Source organism: Equus przewalskii, chromosome 4 (assembly GCF_037783145.1).
Source record: "Equus przewalskii isolate Varuska chromosome 4, EquPr2, whole genome shotgun sequence".
NCBI lineage: Eukaryota > Metazoa > Chordata > Mammalia > Perissodactyla > Equidae > Equus > Equus przewalskii.
Window position 1 is genome coordinate 86474933 of NC_091834.1, and position 27073 is coordinate 86502005.

Genomic DNA, 27073 nt, shown 5'->3' on the forward strand with positions numbered 1-27073 from the left:
GTCCATGGGGTGCTGTGAAGCCCCCTGTTGCTTGGGCTTGGTGATTTTATTTGATTGTGCTGTGTTGTGTTGGACGGGATCGGATTTACTGGTCTGTGATTCAGTAACGCAGGAACCAAAGTCCGACCCGATTGCTTATGCTCTGTGGCAATCGATGTCCTTGGCTTGCCCTCGCCAAGCCACAGTGGTTTCACAATGACAAAGTTGTGCACAGCAAGAGCGAAGTGAGGCACTGCAAGCAAGGGAAGGACAGCACTCATGGCCTGGACACCAGCTTCAGCGAGCCCCCCAGCCGTTCTCTCCCTCAGCTGGCTCAGGTTACAGCCGGCTGGCTGGGCTGCTCAGAACGGGTAGGGAAGAAAGCCCAGAGCAGGGGGTGGAAAGGGAGAAAGAGCCAGGCGGACGAAGGGGGGCAGGCGGCAGAGTTTGTAGGCCAGGGAGCATTCTTGAGGAGCGCAGGAATCTGTGACTCCTGGGAACGGCTGTGATCTGTTGATCTGTTTTCCCCGAAGACCTGAGGTAACCCGGTCAATGAAACTCAACCTCGAGTGGTTTTGACACAGGGTCATGGCCCCAGACAAGGCAAGGTCGGAAGTTCATCAGGAACTCAGCAAGTGGGCCTGCAGTTGGTCAGACAGGAGGGCAAGTCGGGGCGGGGCACCACTCCTTTGAGCAGCTGCGGGGGGTTCTGGAGCCCTCCCTGGCCAGACAGGTGATATGTGCACACAGTCCTGCCCTTCTGATCACTAGAGGAAGTCAGCCCGGGGCCTAAAACTCCGGCAGGGTTCTGTAGGCAGTGACACACATCTATTCATGCCACAGCCCTGTCTGTGCACTAAGGGGGAAACTGAGGCAGAAAAGACCCTGGTACTAGCCAGCAGCCGGAGCCTCAAGGGAAGGGTATGCTATCACCTGTGCTCACTTGCTCAGGATGCGGGAGAGCTGGCTGAAGCCGAGGGAGGGTCAGCTTGCAGGGCTCTGCTCACACCCTCCCTCCCTCCCTGCTTCCTTGGGGCCTGGAGCCAGGAAAGCTTCAGCGGCTGGCCTGTCCCTGCCCCTCCCTGCAGAGTGGCGCTTCCACAACTCTCACTAACATCTCCACCTCCTGTGGTCTTTACTGGAAAGCAGGAAGGATGGAGGAAGAGGAAGTCTCTTTAGAGCCTCTGGTTAGCATCCTGCTCTTTGCTCTCGTTTTTCCTTCTCTGCCTCCAATCTCGCCCCTGAACAGCGAGATCTGATGCTCTGTCCTTGTGACAACAGGTGAACCAACAGCTGCTTCTGTGGGCTCCCCGGGCCAGAGGGGCCTGTTGGGTAGTGTGTGTGTGTGTGTGTGTGTATGTGAGTTGTGTCTGTTTTTTGAAGCTGCTCTTTAACCAGCGTGAACTCTGTTGAATTCTGCATCTCCTCCTACAGCCAGTAGGTGGCAGAGCTGCGACAGGCCGCTGATTCCAGTCTGTGACGGTTGGCCAGGCATGGCCGCCCTGCCCTGGTCTGACTGTGGGAGGAAAGGTGTATCCACAGGCGCTGGGGGTGGCCTGCCCCCACAGAGGTTCACGCAAGACGATTTAGGGGAGAGCCATCCAAAAACTCTTAACGCCCTCCCCTCGTCTCCCTCTCTCTTCCGTTCTTCTGTGTTTCCTCTAATCTTATTTAGAAAGGGGAGAACCTGTGAGCGTTTATGAAGCATCTGTAGGAACAGTTCTCAGACTTTGTGGGCATAAATCCGTCTGTGGGGTTTGTGAAAATGCAGCTTCCCAGGCCCTGTCCACTCAAATTCTCACTCAGCATGGCTGAGGGGGAGCATGGGACCACTGGTGATCCCCAGGCAGTGGCCAAGTAACCCCAAATTGAGAAATAGAAAGCTACAACATGGCAGGTGTCATGATGAGGGTTTCAAGCTAAGGTCTGTTCTCAGGCCTCATGTAATTTCTGATTCTCTGCACCTGTTTCCTACTCTTCAAACACATCGCCCCTGCACTCCTCCACCATAATTTTAAGCTCTGCATTCCTAAGAGACCACTTTTCTTTTTCCTTATGCTAGTTTCCTGGTGCTCTAAGATCATTGAACTTCTTGCTCCATAAGAAGGTTTGTCATCCTAACCTTTCTTTCACTCTGTCTAAACTCCTGAAAAGCCTAGCACCTTCCCCTGCCATGATGGTCAAGGAGCTTTGGTGGAATCATGCAGGGCAGCAGCCACGCTCCATCCTTCTCCCACTCCCCATCTCCCTGCCTTCCCAGCCACCCAATTCGTTGCCCTGGCAAAAGCTTCCAGTCCTTTGGTGTCCTCCAAGCGAGGCTTCACAGTCAGCAACCCAAAGCTGAACTGTGGATGTGCTTGGGAACAGCATCAGCCTTGAAGTCAGCAGACAGAAGACCCACCCAAGGTGGTCCTGCTGGGTGCTCTGAAGGGAACAACACAATGGAACTCTGAAGACCCTGTGGATTAGTTTGCTGGCGCTGCCATAAGAAATTACCACAAACCGAGTGGCTTAAAACCACCAGTGTATTGTCTCATAGTTCTGGAGGTTAGAAGTCTGAGATCAAGTGTGGCAGGGCCCTGCACTCTCTGAAGGTGCTAGGGACAAATCCTTCCTGGTTTCCTCCTAGCTTCCGGTGGTAGCTGGCAATCCTTGGTATTCCTCGGCTGTGGCAGCACAAATCCTATCTCTGCCTCTGTCTTCACGTGGCATTCTTTCCTGTGTCTCTCTGTCAATGTGTTCAGATCTCCCACCCTTTCTCTTATAATGACACCCATCATTGGATTCACAATGACTTGGGTCGCATCTAAATAACTACATCTGCAAAGACCCCATTTCCAAATAAGGTCACATTCGCAGGCAGTGGAGGTTAGGACTTCAGCATTTCTTTTGAGGCCTACAGTTCAACCTCCCGCACCTCGTAAACGAAAGGCCCTCCTTTCACATCTTGCCTTCTGATTGAAAGAGGAGAGCGGGTTTAGGGGTTCAGTGCTTCCCCAAGCATTTCATATGAATGAAGGTATTTCTTTTGGTGGACGCAGTATGAGCCCAGTTCATATGAGGCCCTGTGACTTCCTGATTAGAAAAGTTTAAAGCACTGCATCTTTCTGGCTTCCCTAGTGCAGTGGTTCTCAGAATGTGGGTCCCTGACCAGCAGCATCTGGGAACTTTGCAGAAATGCAACTTCTCCAGCATCACTGCAGATCTGCTGCATCACAGGGTGAGGCCAGAGTCTACATATAACAAACCCCTGAGGCCATCTTGTGTTCACTAAAGATTGAGAGTGACTGCTCCAGGAGAAGGGGACATATGGTGTCCCCAGGGAGAGCCAGCAACTGGAAATATCACTTGTTGCCCCAAATCTCGTTCTCCTGCCCTCTCATTCCTGGAACCCTCACTCCCTGCCACCCCTCCCGTCTCCATTCTTGAGCGGCTGCAGGATGCCAACACATCTCTCGCTCCACACTCACCAGCCAGCACTTCCCTCTCGCTGCCTCCTCACCTGGCTCTCCTGCTGCCCCTCACACACGCTTACTTACGATGCCCTCACCTCCCTCCAGCTCTTTCTCCTGACAAACAGAAGAGCTTGGCAGGGGTTGGTTAAGTTAACTCAGATCACACACAAAACAAACTGTTATTTTTCTATCTGCCAAGCTGCTGAAGGCAAGGATTTCAAACCCGGGATCCGCGTGAATGTAAGATCTACAGTTACCCTAGCATGTCTGTGTTCTAGGCAAGCTTTTTTATTTTTATTTTTTAAATCATGGTCCAATTCCCAGAGAGACACCAGTGACAACCTCTTGGATGCTCATTGCACTGGCTGTGACAGTCTCCGTACACAATCCTTGACCCGGGGAATGAGCAACTCCCATAAACAGCAGACAGTGGGTCACCTCTGACATCTGCTCTCCACGTTTCTGATCCCCTGGTAGGGCTCGCTCAAAGCAACGCTGAGCTGAAGGGTTGGAGCACCATGTGTGTTTGCTATGTCGGCACGCGCTAGCAGACAGACCTGCAGGAAGGCAGACAGACAGGCAGGAGGGAGCCCTCGGGGACATGTGTTGGAGTCTGGTGAATGTTCAAGACAAGATTTTAAAGATATTTCTGTGGGTTGGGGGTGGGAAGGAGCAGAAGGCACTCTGGAGAGAGCCAAGGTACAAGTACTGGGGAGGCCCATGCACAGGTGACTGACCTCCCAGGACAGGTCCAAGTCCCCGGAGAGACAGCCCACCTGAGCCTGGGGAGGGAGGGAGGGGAGCCAACACGGGGAGGAGGAGGCATAGGAAGCCCTAGAGGTCCACCCTAGAAGGAAGTGGCAACAAGCAGAGGCTAGTTTGTTTGTCTGTCTATCCAACTGTGTTGATGTCTGGGCGAATTACCATCCAGTTTCCATGCCTGTTTTCTCTCAATCGCCAAATTGGGCACAATTACAGTGAGAAAAAAAACAGACAATGAGACTGAATACGGTGAGGAAAAGGGCTTGCAAAAGGAGCATGCCAGAGAAATCTGGAAATCTTTGCATGCAGGCACTCTGGTCTGAGACACAATTTATATTGAGCCCAGAAACCAGACAGACCAAGGCTTGGGTTCAAACTCCCTGCAAAGGCTGTCATATTCATCTCTATTCTCGTAGATGGAACAGCAGGATGCAAAAGGCTGTGGCCTCCACTCTTTCTGTCACACCACAAGAAAGAAGCATGGCTGAGCAGCCTGAACCACAGCTCCCTCCCCAGCAAGTGAGTCTGACGTCAACCTCTCAGGGCCATTCTCCAGCCTCAAACCCCAAAGAGTGTCTGGCCATTTAGAGCTGAGTCACTCCATCACCATTTCTCATTTACTTTAAAACACCTGTCCCGTCTTCTTAAGCACATGATGTGCCATGTGCATTTTTAAACTATGCCTACTTATTTTGCTTTAGGAATTTGGGAGATCCTTGGGTGACACTTTGAAACAACCAGACACTCAGGAAGTAAGGGATGTCACAAAACCAGGTTTGGATATCACCATCCTGGCATTCAACTTCCTATGACTTATACATCTATTCAGACTTTAAACAGGGCAGTTGTTCCATCACCTCTCTGGGGTCCCCTCTAGACAATGTCAGCCAGAGGGGCCTTAAGATCAGAAGCACAAGGGTTGGGGAGGGGGGCATGTTTGTATTGGTGAATTCTCCTCTGGCACTGACAAAGTACACTGGGTGACATAATGGAAATTCATGGCGGGAAGAGATCTATGGAAGGAGAGCCTCATAACTCAGGTGGCCACTGAGCTGTGGTCCCCATGAGTTCACCTTTTCCAGCCTGTCTTCCCTCCCGCCCCCAACCTGGCTGTAAATCACCTGTATGTCTACACTGCTGAGGGCTAGTGGTTGATTCATGAAACCCAACAGACAGATGCCCTGGTGGGAACATGAAGCTGAGGGGTCCAGGAGCGTGAGGAGGAGATTCCAGATTTTAGAACTGTAGTTTCCCCAACACAAGAGCCTGAGGACCTCTCTTCTCCAACTGCTGGCTTTTCAGGCTCCTGCCAGCTGCATTAAGTTGGCCAACCACAAAGGCCAAGACTCTCGCTCCAGGAGAAGAGCATCTCCTCCCTCTTTTGGTTGCTTCCCAACCAGCCCTCTCATCCCTTCTCCTCTCCTTTCTACTGTCCTAATGTTACCTTCTCTCATCAGCCTGACCCTGTATTGGAGAATTGCCTTAGGTTATCTCTGCTGGGGAGAAGGCAGTGGGGTTGATGGTGGAAATCACTCATATTTTCTTAGTTCTTCTTCAGACAATGTGACGAGGGGTGTGTTGGTGTGCCAGTAATAACAACCATGATACCATGTGGTCTGCTTAGGTTTCAGTTTTACAAGGTGGACTGTACTGGTATCATCTCATCCAATCCTCACAATGAGCTGAGGACTCGGGTGTTAGTACCCTCAAGGCCTATGAGGGGACAGTAAAAGAAAAGTCTTCAACCCCCAACCCTCACCCAGAGGCTTGACCTGGGTCCACCTAGGCAGGTCCTCCCCCCAAAGTAGGCCTGCTAGGTCCTCCTGCTGGGCAGGGGCTCTGCTGTACAGGGTGTCATTGCACCATGGACTCCTCTGGGCCATGGGTGGCTGTGCCCCTGCTAGGCCACTGTAGTGGCCTGTCCTCAGACTGTGACCGCTCCGCCCACTGGATTCTGCCAAAAGCTCTGAATCCGGGATTGAGAAATTTGTGATCTCATGTACGGATATGGGACATTGAGAAGACTTGCAAGTTCCGTTTTTTTTTTTTTTTTTTTGCCACTTCAGTATCTGCGTGGCTGTGGGAAAGCTGTGTCACCTCCTGTGCCTCAGCTCTGTCGTGTGGAAGCGAGGGCTTCATATCTCGCTGGTTCCTCCAAGCGTAAGATTCTGCCATTCTACAGGAGGCGCAAACTAATTCAGCTGCAAATAATTACAACATACGCCTGAGGACTGAGATGGAGCTGGGCTGTGCTGAGCCACACGGGGACAATCAGAGATGAGCAAACAATGAGTAACAAGGGCCCCGGGGAGATTTCCACTGTGTACAAACACCGGGCTCCTTCTACAAAGTTAGTGGAAAGCTGAGGACAAGGATGTCCACCAGTAAACCCAAATGGGGACTCTACAGTCCTCCTGAGAGGAGCGTGAAGGAAATGGATGGGAAGGGAAGATTAGGAGAAAGCCAAAGGAGAGAAGGGAGGATGGGAGAGAATCCAAGAAAAATTTAAAAGATCTGCCAGGTTTGACACTCACATGAAAATGTCCCAGCAGATTCATATTTCCTGTTAACAGTCATTTCTGTTTTTATTTATTCTGGCAGGGTTTGCATGTCCTATAATCACTGTTTTAGTTCATTTCCCTCCAATGATAGATTGTGATAAGTCAAGTTGGTTGTTAATAATGCTACAATTTACCCAACAAATTTCCAGCTTGTAGTACAGCTTCATTAATATGTTTAATTTATCGTTACAATTCCTTCAGGTTAATGGTTTGAGAGTATGTTGGAGTTTAATCTGAGCAGTTATTACAAAGTGCTTGTTTCTCGTTAAAATGTAAAAGTGAGATACCTAAGATTTACTTGGGATAAACTGGCCAGAATAAATCTCTCTCTTTGCATGGGGAAAGGAATGAGTGTTAGCTATTAAAAATGTTCAGAATTGGAGAGCCCTTATGATAACATTAAAGTATTTTTGCAGATTAAACTGTCTTTCCCCATGGCTAATGGAAGAGATGCCTAAACCCAGAATTTATTCTGGAAGGATTCTCTCTGGATGCTGCAGGGTGGTGGGGGCATCAGAAAATGGATGAGAACTGAATTTTGTCCAAACATAAGCATCACGGATTCCTGGAAAGGTGTCTGAGTATCGGGTGATGGGTGACAGGAAACAGAATCCAACTCACGATCCTTTCTCGTGTCCTTAGGAAACAGATGAAAATCAAGAAACACAAGCCCTCCATAGAGAACAAAACAGGACAGCAGCCTTCTCTTCTCTGGCAGGAATTTTGGTGGTGGTGGTGGGGGGGGGTCCTCTGACTGGCAAACTGCCAAAAACATTCTTGCGGCAGCTCAGACCCCTGCCCCATCCACCTTCATTTCCAGGGCTCCTTGCACTGGTCCCTTCCTCTAGGGAACTTTTAGCTCGGCCCAGGAGAAGAAAGAAACCCTCACTCTGTGCCTCCAATTTAACTTCTCAGAGTAGCTTCTAGGGTGCCTAGAATTTCCCCTGGATGTGAGGTGTGGGCAAGGATGCTCCAGAGCATCACGGGAAGCTTTGGGATGCGTGGCCATCTACAGTTAGTGAGTTTGTTGGTAACTGAAAGATGGCAGTGGAATTCTTGCAATTTTAGGAATCAGGGCCCCTCTGGATATGTCTCTGGCTCCTATGGAAAGCCCAGGAAGACAAGTGTTATGGGTTGAATTGTGTCCCCCGCCAAGAGGTATGTGGAAGTCCTAATCCTGGTACCTGTGAATGTGACTTTATTTGGAAATAGGGTCTGTGAAGATGTAATCACGATAAGATGAGCTTATTCGAGTGGGCCTTAATCCAATGTCACTGGTATCCTTATAAGAGAGGAAAATGCCATGTGAAGATGGAGGCAGAGATTGGAGTGATGCAGCTGCAAGCTAAGGAGTGTCAAGGATGGACGGCCGCCGTGAGAAGCTAAGAAGAGGCAAGGAAGGACTCTACCCCGAGTCTCAGAGAGAGCACGACCCCGCGGACACTTTGATTTTAACATCTAGCCTCCAGAGTTGTGAGACAATAATTTTTTTTTATTTCAAGCCAGCCAGTTTGTGGTACTTTGTTACAGCAGCCCTAGGAAATGAATACAAGTAAGCCCAGCAGGTCATTCTCAGATGTCGAAGGTGGGTACTCGGAGTGGGTACTCAACGTAAAAGGACCGGCACGGGTAAAAGGGGACAGGCATGGTGTGCAGAGCCCCCAGGGCCTGGAAGGCAGCAGATGCCACAAAAGCTGACTTCTCAGGTATGGCAGCCCTTCCTGTCACCTCTGCCCAGTCTCTCTTCTCTGCCACAGATCTTGAATTGAATCACTTTGTGTGATGGTTAATTTTATGTGTCAACTTGACTGGGCCACGGGGTGCCCGGATATTTGGTTAAACATTATTCTGGGCATGTCAGAGAATTCTCTCTCTCTGCCTAACTGTCTTCGAGAGGGAACATCAGTGTTCTCCTGCCTTCAGATTCAGATTTGGACTGGAATTTACACCATTGGCTCTTCTGGTTCTTAGGCCTTTGGACTCGGACTGGAACTTCCATCCTTGGCTCTTCTGTGCCTCCAGCTTGCTGACTTCAGACCTTGAGACTACTCAGCTTCCATAATCATGTGAGTTAATTTCTTATAATAAACCTATCTATCTATCTGTCCGTCTATCTATCTATCCATCTCTCTATCTATCTCCTATTGGTTCTGTTTCTTTGGAGAAGACAGACTAATATACCTCGGAAGCAGGAGCCTGAATGCCCTTAAACAATGGGTCCCAGGCATTTCTATGGGTACATGATCTGACCCCTGCTCTCTATACTCATCCACCCCCACTCTGCTCCCTGCTCATTTCACTTCCATCTCTCCAGCCTTCCTGCAGTGCCTCCAGCCACAGTCTCTGCCTCAGGACTATTCTGTCCACTTGGGACACTTTCCCAGAGGACTTCACATGGCTGCTCCCGCACTTCTTGCAGGTGTCTTACTCAAGCATCTTCTGTCCACAGAGGGGCCTTTCCTGACTCCTGATTCTGATGGCTCCCATCCCTCTAATTTGTCTCCATCCCCTTGCCCACTTTTATTTTCTTTGTAACACCACCTGCAATTATAGCCATTTATTTATGTCTGTTTCCCCAACTAGAATGTAAACTCCTTGAAGGCAGGAATCATGTCTGTCTCGTTCCCCACGGTTCCTCCAGGACCTATGCCCAGTGCTCGGCACAGAGTGGGTACTCAAGTTCTGTGACAGGAAGGGAGTGAGGAAGGAATGAAAGAAAGAGGGAGGGAGGGAAGGAGGGGAACAGTCTTGCAAACCCAGGCCCTAAGCCCACCATCCACCATCCGAGGATGGTCCCTGGGGTCTGCTCACGACTAGAGCATCCCAGAATTTGACGCTCCCAGGGGAGGCTGCAATCTAGGGCTTAGAAGTGCCAAGAATAGGTCAGTTGTGTAAATCAAAATTGAATGCATTTTTATTCTAAGATGACCTTTTACCTGAAGGCTCAAGAAAGATTATGACTGTTAATTATCAAATTCTATTGACCTCCTAGTCTCCCCACTACCCCAAGATCTTCTGAATCAGTAAATTCTTCCTCTTCTAGAACAAGATCAACACATGCCCTGCTTGCCTGGAAAATGAGGCCCTCTTTGAATGAATTTCATTGATCACCTTTATAAAACCACAGTCAGCCACTCATTCAAAACTACGCATTGAGGGCTAGCTCTGCTCTAGGTCCTTGAGACACAGAAGCAAACACTCTGGGTGAGGAGGGATCATTTTAACTCTGTGTGATTTACTTATCAAATTATACTAAATTTAAATCCTTTTAAAAGGCTTTTCATGTATAAGTTAACAAATCTTTAAAAAAAGCGTCAGAGCTCATGTTCCATTTTGGCATACAAAAACGGGATGGGAAGTCAGTCCCTGACGGCAGAGAAATTTCCAGCAAGTCCTTCACTGTGCAGCCTTCTTACCCACCTGTTGGATGAGGAGGAGGTCCCAGCTCTTCCTATTAGGCTCTGAGAACAGCAGACCTGCCCCTCTTGGGGGCACAGGTGGGCTCTCTTCTCCAGTGGCAGGGGCAAAAAGAACTTCCGGTCCCCATGGAAGGGATGGGGGGCGGGCAGATGTCTTCCCAATGAGGCATCTGGCCTTGCTAATGGGGTTGAGCTTTCCTTTCCTGTCTCCATGTTAAATGAAGGGTCACTGGGGTCAGGCAGGCGCTGGCCTCTCTTCCTCCTGACAGATCCATAATTAGAAAGAGACGGAGCATTCAAAGAGGAGTGTTTGGCTCCAGGCACATCCTTGTCAGTCTGTCAAGCAGAAGCCTGTTCTCCATGAGCTATTTTGAGCCACCTTCTCAGCTGCATTTCTTGTCTTCTCGGCCCATGTCACTCTCCCGCCTGTCACCCTCCCCGCCAAGACTCATCATGACATCACTGAGGCTCATAGGTTGGGAGGCACAGGGCTGGACAAAAGGAGCATTTTGTGCAGGATGCTTGAGGGCACCAGCACTGGGGCAGCTGCTTAACCCTGTGCCACACCTCCTACCTCTGGTCCAGTGGGCTGTGCTCAAGGATCAGAGGGCATGGGGCTTTGACTCTGGGAGACACTATTACCAGAAGCCATGAGCTTCAACAGAGTCCTGGCCTCCAAGAAAATAAAGGGTACAAATTCCTTAGAGAGGATTTCTTGGTAGCAAAACTGGGATAAGGAAGAAGACAGGATGTGTTCTCTGCCTGGATCTGCTGTGCAGAATTCCTGGGGACTGGAAAAGCCGGGCAGCATCCAGAAAGACTGCACCATCCATGAGTCCCCAGCACCACACCAGCTGGAAGAACACCCAGGAGAGGACAGCCCACTCCTCAGCCCGGAGGGGAAGATGCCCTTGGGGAAACTTTATGAGTCAGCTTATAGGTGATGACCTTTATGTCCCAAAGTATATGCCATGCCTACCTCACAAGTGCTGGTGTCCACCGTCCCACCAGGTCACACCCCCACCCACCTGCGCTTCCAGAGCTCACCCAATATACGCTATAAGGGCGCCCTAAGGAGGCCCCTCGCTTTGCACTCCTGGCACTCCCTGGACAAGCTGGGGGTAAAAGAGCAGGCCGCTGAGGCTGGGCTGGGGAGACAGGGGACAGCTCATAGGGGTGGGGCAGCCAAAGCAGAGAGAGAAGGTGTTAAGAAGTGAATGTGGATTCTGTGTCACAGCCTCAGTGTGCAGAACTGACGACCTGACACATGGGATAAGTACATTTCCATCCCCCAAGTTGTGCTGCTGGCAGTGCTTACTATGGGAGAGGAGCGATGTGCTCCTGCTTTCAGTATAATAAAGCCCTTAACCTCTGCATCCCGCTGAGAAGGAGGGTTCCCAACGACAGGGGACAGAGGGCACAGCCCTCAGTGGGAAAGGCTTTTCATGGAGAGGGTGCTTCTCTTCGGGGTTTAGTGCCCCGAGGGATGGCCTGTGTAGAGGCACTCACATTCTCTGCTGGGCCACCACGTGCCCATTCTTGAGATGGTTGACTCAGTGAGGTGCGGATAGCATGGATCGGAGTGGGGTCTCCTGTGAACCCTAACCTACCTGTTGAGCTGCCTGTGCAAGCTGACTCAGATAATAGTGATCAGAATTACTGCCTGCATTATTCCATGGCATGCTTCTGCAACTCGAAGATGTGGAGACCACTGTAGGAGGAGAGGTTGTCTTTACTCAAGACCCAAGTTAGGTCCGAGGATGCCACACCTGGCTGGAGATTTGCATGGTCTCATTTCCCGGGGGAGCTCAGTTTGGTTTCTCTGAGGCAGGGTTCTCAAAGGGTGGTCCTGGGGCCAGCAGCGTCAGCATCACTTGGTTTGTTCAAAATACAAATTCTCCGACCCCGCTCCAGAGCAGGATCAGAATTTCTGGGGGTGGCGCCAGCAGCGTGTGTTCTAACAAGCCCTCCAGATGACTCTGATGCACACCCAAGTTCTGGAACCTGTGCTCAAAGGATACCTTATTGTCAGCCCATAGAAGAAACCTCTAGGCAGAATCGAAATGGCCCTCCTCTGCCCTTTACTGCAGGTGGAGTCTGTCCCTTGAATCCAGCTCCAGCCTTACCCTTCCAACCCACTCGGGAGCCTCCCCAGCTCTTCGGGGACACCACCCTCCTCATTCCCTCATCCCGGGCCTGACTCTGACTCTTGGTGTATCTTTATGTCTTTTTGAGCGTGTTTCCCCTTTCTCACGAGGAGATGGTGAGCTCCTCCTGTGTGTGGCCCCACAAGACCCTGCCCAAGGGTGCTCAGCCCTGTGCCTGCCTGTCCCCTGCTATGGCCCCACACCCCAGGGATCCAGTGACTGTCATACACCGCCTTGACAGAAACCAGAGAGAATCGATTAAGCACAACCCTTAATTGCGATGGCATCGCCTGAGAGCCCGGAGCCAATTCCAGCTGCTTTTCCTTGTTTGCATCACGGGCCTCCAGCTCTGTGGGTCATTTTTAATTACCAAAATAATAACAATTCAAAGCCTTTTGCACCAGCCATTCTTAAGAGATCACAGGACACGGAGATCAAAATGGGTTGGCTCCTGGCCTCTGATGCACTCTAGAAATTTGGGGATACTGACAGATGAGTGTGGCCCCACCCAGGAAGCAGGATTCCCAAGTTCTAGTCCTGCAGCCCCCGAATCTTTATTTAGTGACCTTGACCCAGTTGCTCTGAGCCCTGTGATGAAGATTTTCTGTTTGCAAAATGGGGAAGATTCCATCATTCATTCAACAGATATTATTTGAGCTTACAAGAAGTCAGGTGCTGTGCTGGACACTGGGTACAATAATGGACTTGAGACCTAACTCTTTTGGGGCGTGCTTTGCATTGGGTGTTGAGGACTACAGCTGAAATCCAGAAAGTGCTGTGGGACTGTGGGAGGCAAGGGGAAGGGTTTCAGAGCAGACTCCCCTGAGCTGATTTGGAAGGACTGAGTGGGCATTCTGCAGATGGAAGAGAGGGAACAGCTTAGTTTAAGGAACAGTGTGTGCAAAGACTGGAGGTGGTCAGGACCTGCAGTGTTTGGGTGACAGCAAGGCGTTCGGTGTGGCTGAGCAGAGGACACAAGAGGGAGTGGTGGGAAGAGAATTAAGCCCGGAGGGAGAGGCCTTAGCAGCGCTGGCCACCTCCCATCTGGGGCCTCTGGGCACCAGCAGGGAGCTCATCGATGGTCTCACAGAGGCAGAGCCATCAGAAGGAAGCTTTCAAGCTTTCACAGCAATCACCACTCAGAGTGAAATACAACCCGCTCACCAATGAACCATTCAGAGGCGACAGGAACAGAGAAAGGGCAGAAAAGGCCCTGTGTCCTTAAAAACAAAAGGTGCCTTCTGCCCTGTAGCAGTCCTAAGTTGTTCTTTACTGCACACCTTAAAGTGGGAAAACATAAAGAAGTTGGTAAGCCAGGGGCTCCCACTGGGCATCCATTCCAGGGTTTGCCTGTGAGCCGGTGAATGGCCCAAATCGAGCCCCTTAGGTGAGTGACGTGGGTTGGGGGCTGAGCACCTGAGCTGAGCTGTGGATTTGATCTGAGTCATGAGGCCACTGGGCTCCCACAGATGGCTGTGTCTGAGATCACACAGCACCACTAACCCCAGCCATCGCCTTGCAAATGTGAGCTGGTGTGCCAGGCGTCCCCACTCATCATAAAAGCAGCCCAAGACACCCGTCATATGGGGGGTGCAGGTTGTGCTTAAGAGTATAATAAAAAATTTTTTAAATAAAAGGGGAGGACAACCAAGGGCAGTGACAGAGCAAAGCTGCTCCTTTTACTGTGATCCCCTCGTCACCTTCCATTTCCGAACTGCTGCCTGGGTCTCAGGATCTGTCAGTCATTTTCCAAGGTTCAAGGCTCCACTCATGTCAGGACAGAGTGGAGACGGGGGGCGGGGGGAGGGAGGAGTCACCTGGCAGTAGCATCAACTCCTCGGCCATGATAATGAGGAGCTTTGTTCTGCATCCCCCAGCTGTATCATAACAGCAGGAATTAATACAACCCCAAATAAATAGCACAGAAGAGCAATCGGGAGGCAGAGATACATTCCTAATGGGCTCGGCTGAAAGCGGAAAGAAGATGGATATGGGAGCCTTTCCCAGCTCTAGCCCCAAACCTGGCCAACTGGGGTGGCATAGGAGCCATAACATCCCCGCCCACACGCCTCACCTTTGCCAAGGACAGAGTGCTTGCCGCCGCCAAGGGTCATGAGGCCTGCAGCCTCCTTGCTCTCTGCCCTCGCCCCCTCCTGCTCAGAGTCGCAGGCAGGGAAGGAATGAGATGCACTGCTCTGCGGCTTGGGGACCTGGGTCGTCCGTGTCTGAGTCTCGCATGTGTCACTCCCCAGCGAAGGTGAGAGCATTTCTCACAATTCCCTTTCCCCAGATCTGTGGTCATGGAGAGTTGTCAGGAGGACTTTTCTATTAGGGCCAAGTGAATTGCTCACTCAGCCATTAAATCTAATAATAACAATGATAAAAGTAATAACTTCAAGTTTACAGTCTCTCTCTCATCATGATAATGTGTGGCCATTGCTCTCGGGCTTTTCTTCCAAGCTTCCCCTTCAGGGGTCCCAGAGCTCTTGGACTCCACCTGCCCCAGGCACCACTGTTGGAGGAGGTGATGGCAGAACCAGGAGTCAGCCACGTGCCTCCAAACCTAGGTGTGCCCCACGAACTGCGGAGAGGGTCCAGGGGTGAGGACTACTGATCCCGTGCTCCCCTTCCTCCAGGACAAGGAGCAGCGCCACAGGAACCAGCAGTGACAGTCAAGGACCCGTGAGAGAGTGGAAGGAGCACATGGGTTTCAAGATCTGGGTTCTAGACTCTGCTCAGCCACAGAGTTCTGGGCGACCTTGGGCAAAGCACTGGACTTCACTGGGTAGTGTGTGTATCTTCTATGGAAATATACATAGTTGATTTCTAAATTCCCTTCAACTGCTCACATTTTATTAACAATAAGTAAACTGTTAATTAAGTGAATATTCCAAAAGCCTCTGGAATCCCTGACTCTTCCCTCTGCCTTCATGCACCTGTGAAGGGAGTGGAAGGAAACCATCATCTCCTCTGTGGATGTAGAAAAGATGTCACAGTTCTTTGCCCATAATGACTGAGACCCTCAGGCCAGAGAATAGACATTCTTATTGTTTAAGCTGAGACTTTGGCCATGTATCATGTGGGACAGAGCCTTTCCCTATTCCGTTCCTGGGACCTGGTCCCCTCTGAAATCAGGAGGCTTCTCTCCTTTCCACTGTTCTCTGTGACCCCTGGGCTTTCCCGATGTGTCTGGAAGCAGGAACATCTCCATCCCGGGCTCGTTTAATAGGGGCAGGGGTTTTGTCTGGGGGTAGCTGAGGCAATGTCAGAAAGGAAAGCCAATGGGAAGGAGAGACATCATAGTCATAATTCTCATCTGAGGAGCTGGGATTTCTAAATTCCTCACTGGGAGAATTTAACCAAGGATTATTTCATGAAGATGATCAGAATCCTATAACCAAATAAGAGAAACAGCGTCCACTGGGATTCATACCAGACAGCAGAGAAGAACTCGCCGGAAGTGGGGAGTGTTCAAGAAGTCAGGACAGGCTTGCCAATGGAGGTGGGACGTCTCCTCAACAGAAACCTTCGTGTGCTGGGCGGGTCCCACTGGCTCAGGGAGGTTGGAGGAAATCAGAGCAGAAGGGGCGGGACTCTGCCTGTCTCCGCTTTTTCTTTGAGACTTACTCACAAATACATTTCAACCCAGGATACGCGTGCTTATAGACAACTGAAGGAAAAGTCCCAATTATATGCGACATGCATTCTGATATTTCTCCTTTTTAAAATATGAGATGCTAGTTATGAATCACTAAATTGCTTTCATGACACATTAATGGGTCTCGAGGCACAGTTTAAAAGTCATTGGACTGAATGATCTCAAAAGGACATTGCTGGTTTCCCATTTTGTGGTTCAAAACCAGGGGGATGGCTTCCTCTACTTGTTCCTCCACAACAGCCTTCCCAGGGCACGGCTGGTGGGGGGTTTGTGGGGAGGGGTCTCTGGCATCATCTTGTTACCAGGATTCCCAGCTTAAAGCTAATTAGACAACGTGTGCAGAGTGATAATGGGCTCCCCCAGTTCCTCCCCATCCTGCACCTGCTCCCAGCCCAGAGCTGGTGTTCCACTGGATCCTCAGCAAGAAGAAAGAAGAAGGAAACTGGGCAGGTGGGAAGGTGGCACCAAGAACCAAGCAACTGAGTGTAACCTAGGCCAGGGTGAGCACCAGGGGAGGCTGCAGACGGGAGGGGGGGTGTCTGCCCTCACCCCAACTCCTCGCTGGCTCCAGCTGCTAACAGCCCCATGGGGAGAGCAGGTGTGGCTGGAACAGCACTGGGCTGCCTAATTGTGCCTGGTACGCAGCTGCCAGAGGGCCATGACCACCGTGGGGGGTCTTCAAGGAGTTGTCCGGGCTTGGAGGGGGCTTCTCCCTGAGGGCAGGACTGCCGAGAGCTGAGTCAAGGCACAGGGTGCCCAAGAGAGAGCAATCATGGAGGAGAATCTACACAGTGACCCACTTCCCTGGGGTCCCGTGGGAATGTGCTGGTGAGATGCTGTCCAAGGCTTTGCCACCGTCCTTTTCTGGTAGGTACTGATGCTAGAACTTTGCAGGAGGGCAGTCTGTTGGCACAGCACGGGACTCCTTCCACCTGTCAGCCCCTCCCATCCTCCCTGTCTTCTACACGCAGAGAACTTCACTCCCTCTCTGGGGTCCTGTAAGACCTAATTCTTCCCTGTTTATAAGGTGCTTTGAGCATAGCAGTGTTTTGTATACATATTTAGCTACTGTTGTTATACTAATTAAATGCATTTAACAATTGCAATGATTTTATAACATCTGTAACTTTTTTTTACACTACGTATCATCTCTGCAATGGAATTCTTGTGGCTCGGTGTAAAATATTTAAGTGGCAGAGAGTGGAAAGCAATCTTTTTTATTTTCGTGCTGTATGAGTTTTTTGCTCACTTTAGAAAGTGACACCTCAGATTCTGTAGCCTGATTGCAGACAATGGGGAAGTCAAGATTTAGGGGCCACTCATTCTATCAGGGCCAGAATCAGGATTGGACTTCGTGGTGAGTTAAGCAAGAGGGAGAGGGGGCCCTGATGGCCTTCTGCCATTCATATGTACAGATATTGGACTAAAGGAGAAATGCTTTTCCTGATATTTCTTCCAACGCCCCTCAGAAGCCCCAGTGCCCAGGACACAGGTATTGAACGGGAACATAAGGGGTAACCTCATTAGGGTATAATTTTCTGATCAGAAAATAAACCAGATTATAAAACACCTTAATTTAAAAGTGTGGTACCATACATTGTTTTTGTTCTATTTACCAGACTTTTCTATTATCCAGAATGTCTGTACATTTACATCGACAGGTTAACGTTTGGGATGATTACTCTGGCACTGTAAAATTCTTGACTTGTTCCAAATTACTTCTAAAAATGTATTATATTCAGCATAGTTTTCTTGTGAAGGCAAATTGTTTGCTTTTTAATCTTCTGAAAATACATCACCCCTTGCTCCAGTCTGGGGTTCAGTGACTCATAACACCTTACCCCATAGCATACTTCTCTCCAGCATCATCCACAATGACCATGAGCTTTATCAGAAGCAAGGACTGGGGCTGCTGAACAATACGAATATTTTGAGTCCGGGAGAAGAACACTATTTTAACAAAGAGTGTACCCTTTTCTACAATAAGGGGGTTGGTTTAGAGATTGCTAAGATTGCCAAAATCTAATTATTCGATGATGCTATGACTCAGAAGCCTGCATCCTCCTCCAGAGGGTGTTCATTCCCAAGTCTGCCCTCCTCTCCCCACTGCCCCAAAGCACATGAGTTCATTCTCCTTAAATGAGTCAGCCTTGTTGGGTGGTTTTCTAGTACTTTCATTCTGGGGCTTCCTGGGCCAAAATAGGAACTTTTTTTTTTTTTTTTTGCGTAATACTCAAGACCATCGTAAATCAAATGATGAGTTCTGACAATATCCATGAAATGCTGAGTTTCAACTCAGAAAACAAAGATACCATTGTTTGTTCTTCTCTCATCCAAACCATCAGAGAATATGAATTTATGATATCTCAATGCTCCTGGAGCTCTTCGAAGACAGGATAGGGGACACAAGCCCCTGGATCTGTAAGCCTTTATCTGCTTAGTCATCTTCTCTCAAGACTTTTTCCTCATTCTAGGGGAGAAGTGGGGGCTGCTGGTAGTACGTCCCACCCAGCACATGCCACTTGGCAAGACCTGTGGGAGTTGCTGGGCCACTGTCTGCTGAGCATGAAGAAGCCACTGGTAGAGACATAAACAGCCTCTCAGCCTGGGGAAGAAGTTGCCAGACCGTGGAGGAATGATGGTGGGGCTAACATATTATTTGTCATCTGCTTGCCCTACCATTGGTGGAGGGATCCAAGGACCCAGCTGAGAAGAATCACAAGGAAAGCCATATTCTCGTGGAAATAGCTTCTGCTCTCCAAGTATTCTAGTCCATACCAACTCTGTTTCGGATTTAGGATTTAATGAGCTTCATTAGTAGCATAAGTAAGAATGTTAATGGTTTGTTTCCTTCAGAGTGACGGATGGCATATCACCCAATGAGCTACTGGGTCTCAGTCATGTTCACACCCAAGGTGCTTAGCATCCGATCCAGGCAGCACCTATTTTTGTTGTGAATTTTCCAGAATAGTCCTCTCAAAGTTCTCAGATTGTACGTCCCGATTTGAGGGTTCAGAAATTATGGGTACTACCGCTTGTGTCTCCTTAATCTCTTCCCATTTGGTACTCAGTCTGATCTCAAAACCCCAACTGCTCTGGCTTTCTCTCACCCCCCGAGATATTCTGGAACAGAAGAGGCTTCCTAGGCAAGAAGCAAGAAGGGGAAGGAACACTTACAGAGTACTCACTGTGTTCCAGGTGCTTGCCTCCCAGGAACCTCAGAGGGTGGCTACCACCAACCCCAATTTACAGATGAAGAAATTGAGGTCAGAGACAAAGGAGCTAATAACCGGCAAAGCTGGGAATTGAACGCAGCACATTCAGACGCAAAGCTCCCTTCACCAAAACGTGTTGCTTTTCAGCAAAACAGTTGAGCACCTGGTTGTTTTCTCATAGTTCCACGAGTGTTCTTCTTGCTTCCCTGACCAAAATAAACCCCCTGTGAGGGCAGCAGCCAAGCCTCTGCTGACTGAATAACTAATTCCTATAGTCACAAAAGTTAAAAGCCAATTAGAGCAGCCACTTCGCTTCTGCGTGGACTTGGTTTCCGACCTCTGCTGGCTTCCTGCTCTTACGCACACCCAGGAAATTTGGGATGTGGAGCCAACAAAAGCTGTCTCTCCCAATCCACTCTGCTGTTGTAATAACAAACCATAAAATTAACTAAATTTTACCACGGTGTAATGTGCAGCATAAAAGCAGTGGCAATGTGTCTGCAGGGCAAGAGAACATTCCATTGAAATCAGTTTCTCTTTATTGCATTGCCAACATTTAACAATTTCTCCCCTATAAAGGCGGGAGAATAGCATGAGCAAAAATAGAATGGACATTTGCAAATGTGCTGCCGATACCTGCACATATATGCAGCCATAGGTGATGTGGAAAGAAAAACTGACAAGGGTCATGTGTGCATGCATGCTCACACACACTTCCCAGGTCCATGCACATCCCTGGCTGTGGAAGCACATCTGATCATGCACACGAATACTCAGGTGCACACACAGGAACACATGGCTGAAAGAGCGCACATATACCTGTGCCGCACACATTTGTACTTGCTCAACACGCACGTACCAATGGACAGTCATATGGAGAGGGATGTGTTTTATTCTCTTTTCATATAAATTCCACCTCTGGAATTCTGCAGTCAACCGCACCCCAGTTGTAGCAAGTTCAGCCCAATTCTGAGTAACAATATTTAAAAGCTGGAACACTCTCTTTCTGATCTATTGCTTAGAAAAGACAGCCAAGGTGGCTTCAGTGGTTTCAGCAGGCTTTGCTTGATCCAAAATGACACAACCTGCCTCTGTTCAAAAAAGAGCAGAGGACAATGAGCTTGAGGGGATGTGAGGCTCTGCTTAGAACACATTTCCAGGCGGGGAAACGTGCCCTGCTCACTAACAGGGCCTCTCTTCCACTTTGGGAGAAAACGGGTGTGCAAGAACAGAAAGCCACTCACAGCAGCTGAGTGAGTCTGCGGCCGACAGGATCTGCCTTTGCAGATTCTGCAGAGCCAGGAAGTTCTCCTGACTATCTGCCCCAAGTCCTTCCTGGAGCAATTTAAGTCCATTTCCTCTCATGGTGAAGAAAAACAGCTGCTCATCACACACTTTATGTATATACTGTAGAAACCTGTTATTTCTTTACCTCTCAAATGGAGAGGTCCTCTCTGAAATTCACTAACACTTTCATGGTCTATCCATCTCAAATTCCCAGCTGCATACTGTGGTGAGGGCAAGTTCTTAAAACTTCCAATTGCTGCCAAGACTGCAGGATCAAAGGCTACTGGGTACCTTGTAAAGAGCACTGGACGAGGAGTCAGGAGAGCTGGCTCCACGCCAGTTCTGCCACCAGCACAGGAACCTTGACAGACTCAAGTTCTTCCCACCCTGTAAATGAGGCAGTGACACTTTAGCGGGTCAGTGAGGCCCCTCCAAACTCTATGATCCCCAAATGTTTTGAAATCCACTGGTGAAAGGCAAATGCTAATCTTGCTTTTATGAAAAAACATCACACAGAAAAGAATACCTCTGATGTTGTCAAAGCCAGTCAGCTATTAAGACTGGATGAAATGTGAGTGGTAAGAACGAGTTGCTCCATGATTTCAGGACAAATCGTCTTAAAAATGCTGCCAGTGCAGTAATTACTCAGATATTTACACAGTGATTAACATCCTCACCCTCCAAATCACGTGAGGATGTTCTATAGACAGCAAGATGTCCTTCTAGTCTAGCCATGGAATGTCTTGTAATGCTCAACATTCAACAACTAATTACTTAGTGACCACATTGTAAATATTGGGGTATGGTCTGGCTACAGAGACACAACGCTGAACAAGAGACAGGATCTGCCCTTAAGTAAGAACTGTGGACACTGATGACCCTGACTGCCCACTCCCCTCATCTAGCACTCCGCTCCCATCCTCTAGACAAGAAAATAATCCTTTTCTTCCCCAAGAAGACCAATTTCCGGGCCCCAACAGCATCCTCAAGTGACACTTGTGTGTTGGGCTGTCCACACACTGAATAAGGGAGGAAGAATGGCTCACCTCACTGTGAGCAGGATGACATGGACCACCCATTGCCGTCTTCCATGCCAGGCCCCTTTCCAGGGGCACCGTGGCTGAAGAGGAGGCAATGGAAGCCCACAGATCCTTCCATGATGAGATGCAGCTTCTTCCAGAATGTGGAGAAGCCCAGGAATGAGAAAGACCCCACAATGACTCTGTTCTCATTCAGGTGATTATTCAGCTAGTAAATACAGGGTGAGCAGCATCCTTGTCGTTTTACAGACCAGACAAACAGGCCCAGAGAAGGAAAGTGATCCACATCTGGAGTCAGAGAATGTTAGAGCTGGACTAATGTCAGAGACCTTCTACACACCCGCATTTTGTACGTGAAAATTCTGAGGCCAGAGATATGACTTGTCCTCTATTGCCCAATCCCAAACCTGAAGTTTCCTACCACACCGTGCCAGTGAAAGCCAGTGAAAAACACATGCAAGTTTGTCTCACGAAGTAATCTCCCAGCCTAAATTTCATATCAGTTCTCAATCATATACTCCACAGATCAATTTTCCATGTTTTAGCCCATGAAAAGATATGTTTTACTAAAACCATCGAACTAGAGATTCCTTTGATTCCTCCTTTCACAACTATTTATTGTGTACATACCATATGCAAGGCATTGATAAAAAAGGGAAAAGTGTTCCATTTTGTGAAAAGTAGCAATCATGAATGTATCTGCTCACATGTAAATAAAGAAACCTTAATAATATAACTTCTCTCTCCTCTCTCTCTTCCTCTCTCTGCCTCTGTCTCCCCCTCTCTCCTTTCTCTCTCTCTCCTTGGATACAATAATTGGAACCGATTAGACTTGAGTTTCCATCTTTTTGGGTTAGGGCAGGATACTCGAAGGCCCCCACACTTCGCTGAGATGCTGAATTCCCATGCCTGCATTAAGGACTTATTGTGACAAGACTATTGAAGACTGCATTTTCACTGGAAGCTTCTTTGAAAGCATTGAAAAGAGCCTCCAATGATTCCTATCTAAAAGGACCTAGCATAGAAGCTGAACGTAATAATGAAGACTTTTTTTCACCAAAGACCCTGTAGTATACACACACATCATATATGATAACTAATATAGATCTGGACTGGAAATACTCACGCAGCTTCCCTGCCTGGCTAGAGCAGGGCAATGGTGATAGAGTGGAATTCTAGATACTCCAGACCCCAAATGGATATTTTCACTCTCTAGGTCTTGCCCCCAACCTTGGCTCCAGACCAGTCCCACAGTGTCTGTGGCACAGCTGACACTGAGAACTCAGTGGCTTCTACTCAGAGCCCTTTGTGGCCTGGTTAAACTTAAAGGGTTGAACATCCAAGGAAAATCACACCACACACTTCTCCCACCCTCTCTTCGCTATATTACTTACTCAAGCTAAAATTGGGGAAAAACGGACTTCATGTACTTGTCTGAAGAGAAGCAAGTAGAAGAAGAGCCGATGCTGAAGAGCATGTGTAGAAAGAGCAGAGGGCACAGTTGCTAGGCAACCAGCCCTGGTCCACCAGAGAGGGGTGGGGCTTCTGTGTCCCCTGCATGTAGATGAGCCTCAGATAGTTCTGAGCATCAGCTGGTGGGGCCTCCAGGTTCTTCACCATCTGCCTCCCCATCCCGGTCCCCATAATAGGCAACCCATGGATTTACTGTGCCCCAAGGATAGCTCTGCTCAATGGAGAGAAGCAGAAAAGAGGGGCATAAAGAAGAATGGGAGGAAACAAAAGAGATGGGAAAGCAAACAAAAGACTCAAGCAATTGAGACCAATAAAAGATCTGTTTTATGGCATCATCCCTAAAGTCCAGTTTTCTAGGTTCTTAACTCTTTCTGCAGAACCCATAGCAGTTACACAAGTTACGTACAGACAGCGAGAGCCAGTCTTGGAAGTAGCTGTAGAAGCTTTCAAGGAGTGTGAGGTGATCAGCCTGTGCAAAGGACAAGAGAGCAGGTTTCTGCGAGAGGAGCGTCAGTTGTCTTGGGAGCATAGAGCACCTTTTCTGACCAGTTTTGCTTCTTTGCCTGCACTTCCTATTTTCCATGCGTGGCTCTTTGAAGAAGGGCAGTTCACATTGGGTGGGGACTCCACCTCAGCCAGGGCCCCTCCACTGAGACAATGACTGTCATGAGTTGGGAGGACTCAGCCCCTTTTTCAGCATGAATTACATCTGAGCACAACTGGACATTCATTCACCAGGACTGAACAAGTTTCTGGAAGGGAAAGGAAACAACAGCAACATGAAGCTTTCTCCAATTAGGCCTGGGGTCCCGTGGCCTTTAACACACCACATTTCATCTAATCTGAGGCACCAATTGCACAGTACACTATAATTTTGTGTACTACTAAGAAAGAAAAAAATACTGGCAATTAACTATGACAACACATTGATTGTAAGATGCCTTCAATTCGGAGATCTTAAAATGTAAAGGAAAATGTGCTTCTTAGAATTGTGAAAATACAGTAAAATCTAAATGCTTGAAGATGGCATTCAAGCCCTTCACAGAATGGCCCCAGCATGTTTTGAGCCTCATACCCTGACCCCACTCTGGGGACCAGCTCTTCAGCCAGACCGGGCTCTCCCCCATTGGCACACTCGCCCCTCTCGGTTCTGGCCCGGGGCTGAAGCTGCCGCTCCGCCTGGCGCCACCTCCCTGCCTGCACCAGACCCCACACCTGGATTCATCCTCATCACGGCCTTTGCCCGCCCCTTCACAGCACAGTCCTATGTATCTCAGGGTTTGGTTCTTTTGCTAGGTTATGAGCTCCTCGAGGAAGATAAAAGAACCATAGTCAACATTTACTGAGTATTTACTGCATGCCAGGTAATGGAAGTGTATACTCCATACATTTCACAAGTGGGGGCTGTTATTGTCTGATGGAAATCCGATATCGAGAGTAACTGCCAAATTCACACAAGCTATCGACTAAGCATATTACCTAGTCTAAATAGGATTCAAACCCAGGTCTGGGGGACACCATTGCCCCATTTTTAATCATTTTGGATCTTAGTGGCCTAAGGACCAGCATCATGCAAGGCATGACGGGAACACTCAGTCAACGTGTGTGACGTGAGTGAGTCAATCCCTCATGGACTTGTCCTCTGGCATCGAAATGGCTTTGAGGAGGCCATCTAGGCCTTTTCCGTCTCTTATTATTCCTCTTCCCCACGACATCAGGAAAATCATTTCTGCCGCTAGGGAATTTATGATTGTAAATAAAACAAAGCCTTTAAGACATTACTGAAAACTAAAGAAAAAGGCAAACTCGATAAAAATAATAACATTGGATAAAGGTATGAATAACAATGCTGATAATAACAATAGAATTCATGAGCCATAGTAATATGCTTAGGCAAATCACAGTTTTGTGAATATAATGAGTTACAAACAGATTCATCTCGGCTATAAAATAAGAAGCTTCTGTGATTGTTGCTGTTGTCCTTATAAATTAAGCTGGGCTTTAAAATATCATGCTATAGAGAAGGTTGTGCTTTAATAAACTCGAAAGCACAGCCTGGATCCAGAGGCCTGCCTCCTGTTTCTCTGGCTAGGGGACATTTGTGGCTCCAGATGTGAGGCCCGCATTCCCGCTGGTCACCTCGAAGGCCGGAGTGCGGGTGACCTCTGACTTTCTCAGCTTGGCTTAAGGAGAAGGGAGCCCAGCTATGTGTTTTCCCTCAGAAGCTGTTTACGAAAGGACTGAGGGACGCTGGCATCGGGAATCTCCTGGGAAAGGCAACGAAGGGTGCTGTTCAAAGTCCTAGTGTTGAAGATCCATTTAAAAGAGAAAGATTCTTTTTTAAGGTTAGAAAAATATACTATAAAAAGAAAGAAGGAAGCCACTTTGAAAGGACAAAGAGTAGACAGGGTGCACTCTTTTGCTGGGAAGTCCTTTTTCAAAAAATTTTTTAATTGTGGTGAAAAAAAATTGTGGTATGACATCAAATGTACCATCGTAACCATTTTTTAAGTGTGCAGTTCAGTGATGAGTACCTTCCCATTCTTGTGCAACCATCAGCCCCATCTACCCCCAGAATTCTTCATCTTGCAAACCTGAAACTCTATCCCCATTAAACAAGAACTCCCCGTCCTCGCTGGCCCGAGCCCCTGGCACCCGCCCTTCCACTTTCTGTCTGGAAAGCCCTTTTTAAATGGACCACTTCAAAATTATTATTGCACTGCTCTTTCAGAGAGCTGAAAGTCCTTCTGAAACTTTCGTCCTTTGAAAAGGGAAGAGTCGTCCTTCCAGGGTCCTCTGGCTTAGAGATGCAGGTGAGAGAACAAAGGGGAAACTGAGGTTTGCCTTTGAACACACAATGAGTAGGTTAAGCACAAGCGGGCACCACCTCTCTGATAACAAACACTTAGTTTAGAAATACTGTTGTCACCCTCCCCCACTCCCACTGGTAACTCCCATCGCACCCACTGCTGACTCGGCTACTGTGCCTTCTCAGGACACATAAGTGACGTTGTTGCCTGGAGGCAAGAGAATAGATTACTTGCCTTCTTGGAAGCACCTGTGCTTTCATGTGTGAGACAAGTCGCCTGAAATGAGCACACCTCCACAGCACCCATAGCACATAAGGCATGCCATCAACGGGCTGCAGGGGTGTCAAGACATGGATTTTCCCCTCCGCTCTTGGGGAGGCAGTTGTCTGCCGCCTCGTGCAGTGTGCCCCATAGAAATGATCATTTCCCGTGTGCCATGATGTGATAAAGGACTGTTGACGTATGGATCTTCCTGTTTCATGAGACACAAAGTCCAGAAGAACTCTGAGCTCCCTGGGGGGGAGGGGGAGAGCAGGGAGTAAAGGACTACTTAGAGTCCCCACTCCCAGAGAGAGGGACCAGGTGCCTTGCCTACTGTCTGCGCCCTGAAAGAGTCAGCACCAGCCCCTGCACATGAGGGCCAGCATCCAGACCCCTGCCCTTTCTCTCAGTGCTAGTCTTATCTTCCTCCTCCCTCTTCTCTCATTTACGTTGTTCCATCATCTACGTGATTGGTTTGACGCAGATTCCCAACAGCTATTCATCAAAACATCTTGTATTTCTGCCTCTGTCCTCAAAGTGTTGTCATGTCACTTCCTGTATCACAATTTGATTATGTGTCAAAGAAGGGCCGAGTTGAGAAGAACTCACGTTTCAGTGGAACTAGGGGATAATAATCTTTCCAAGGCAGGCAGGGATCCTGGGTCTACAACCCCCACAACACACACGGCAGCAGGGAGAAACCCTCCCCTAATAAGAGAAATGAGGATCACGGTAGATCCAGTGTGCTCTCTGAAGCATCTCATCTCAGCTTTCTCTCTGGAAATTTGTACATACTGAATATTCCCCCCAACAGAACAGTACCAGCAATTGATAAACGTTGGTGAAATGAACAAATGGATGAATGCGTACATATATTTGGCTCTTAGATCTTTAAAATGACTCCTTTTGGGAATGGGTGTAGGTGTGAAAGTAGGAAATCCCATTGATGAGCAGAGTGCTTAAACGAATAATCAACAAAACTTAGGCACTAAAGTCCAGACTCTTA

General features: G+C 48.7%; 1 protein-coding gene and 1 long non-coding RNA gene across 2 annotated transcripts in view; one reads left to right on the forward strand and one right to left on the reverse strand.

Moving 5' to 3' along the window:
- PLXNA4 (plexin A4) overlaps nt 1–27073 on the reverse strand; it is a 432364-nt gene that overhangs the window by 182271 nt on the left and 223020 nt on the right. The gene's annotated exons all lie outside the window — the stretch shown is intronic.
- On the forward strand, nt 198–15219 carry LOC139083127 (uncharacterized). The gene is made up of 4 exons (XR_011539698.1): nt 198–350; nt 4613–4715; nt 6263–8823; nt 14960–15219. It is a non-coding gene; the product is annotated as an uncharacterized lncRNA (long non-coding RNA).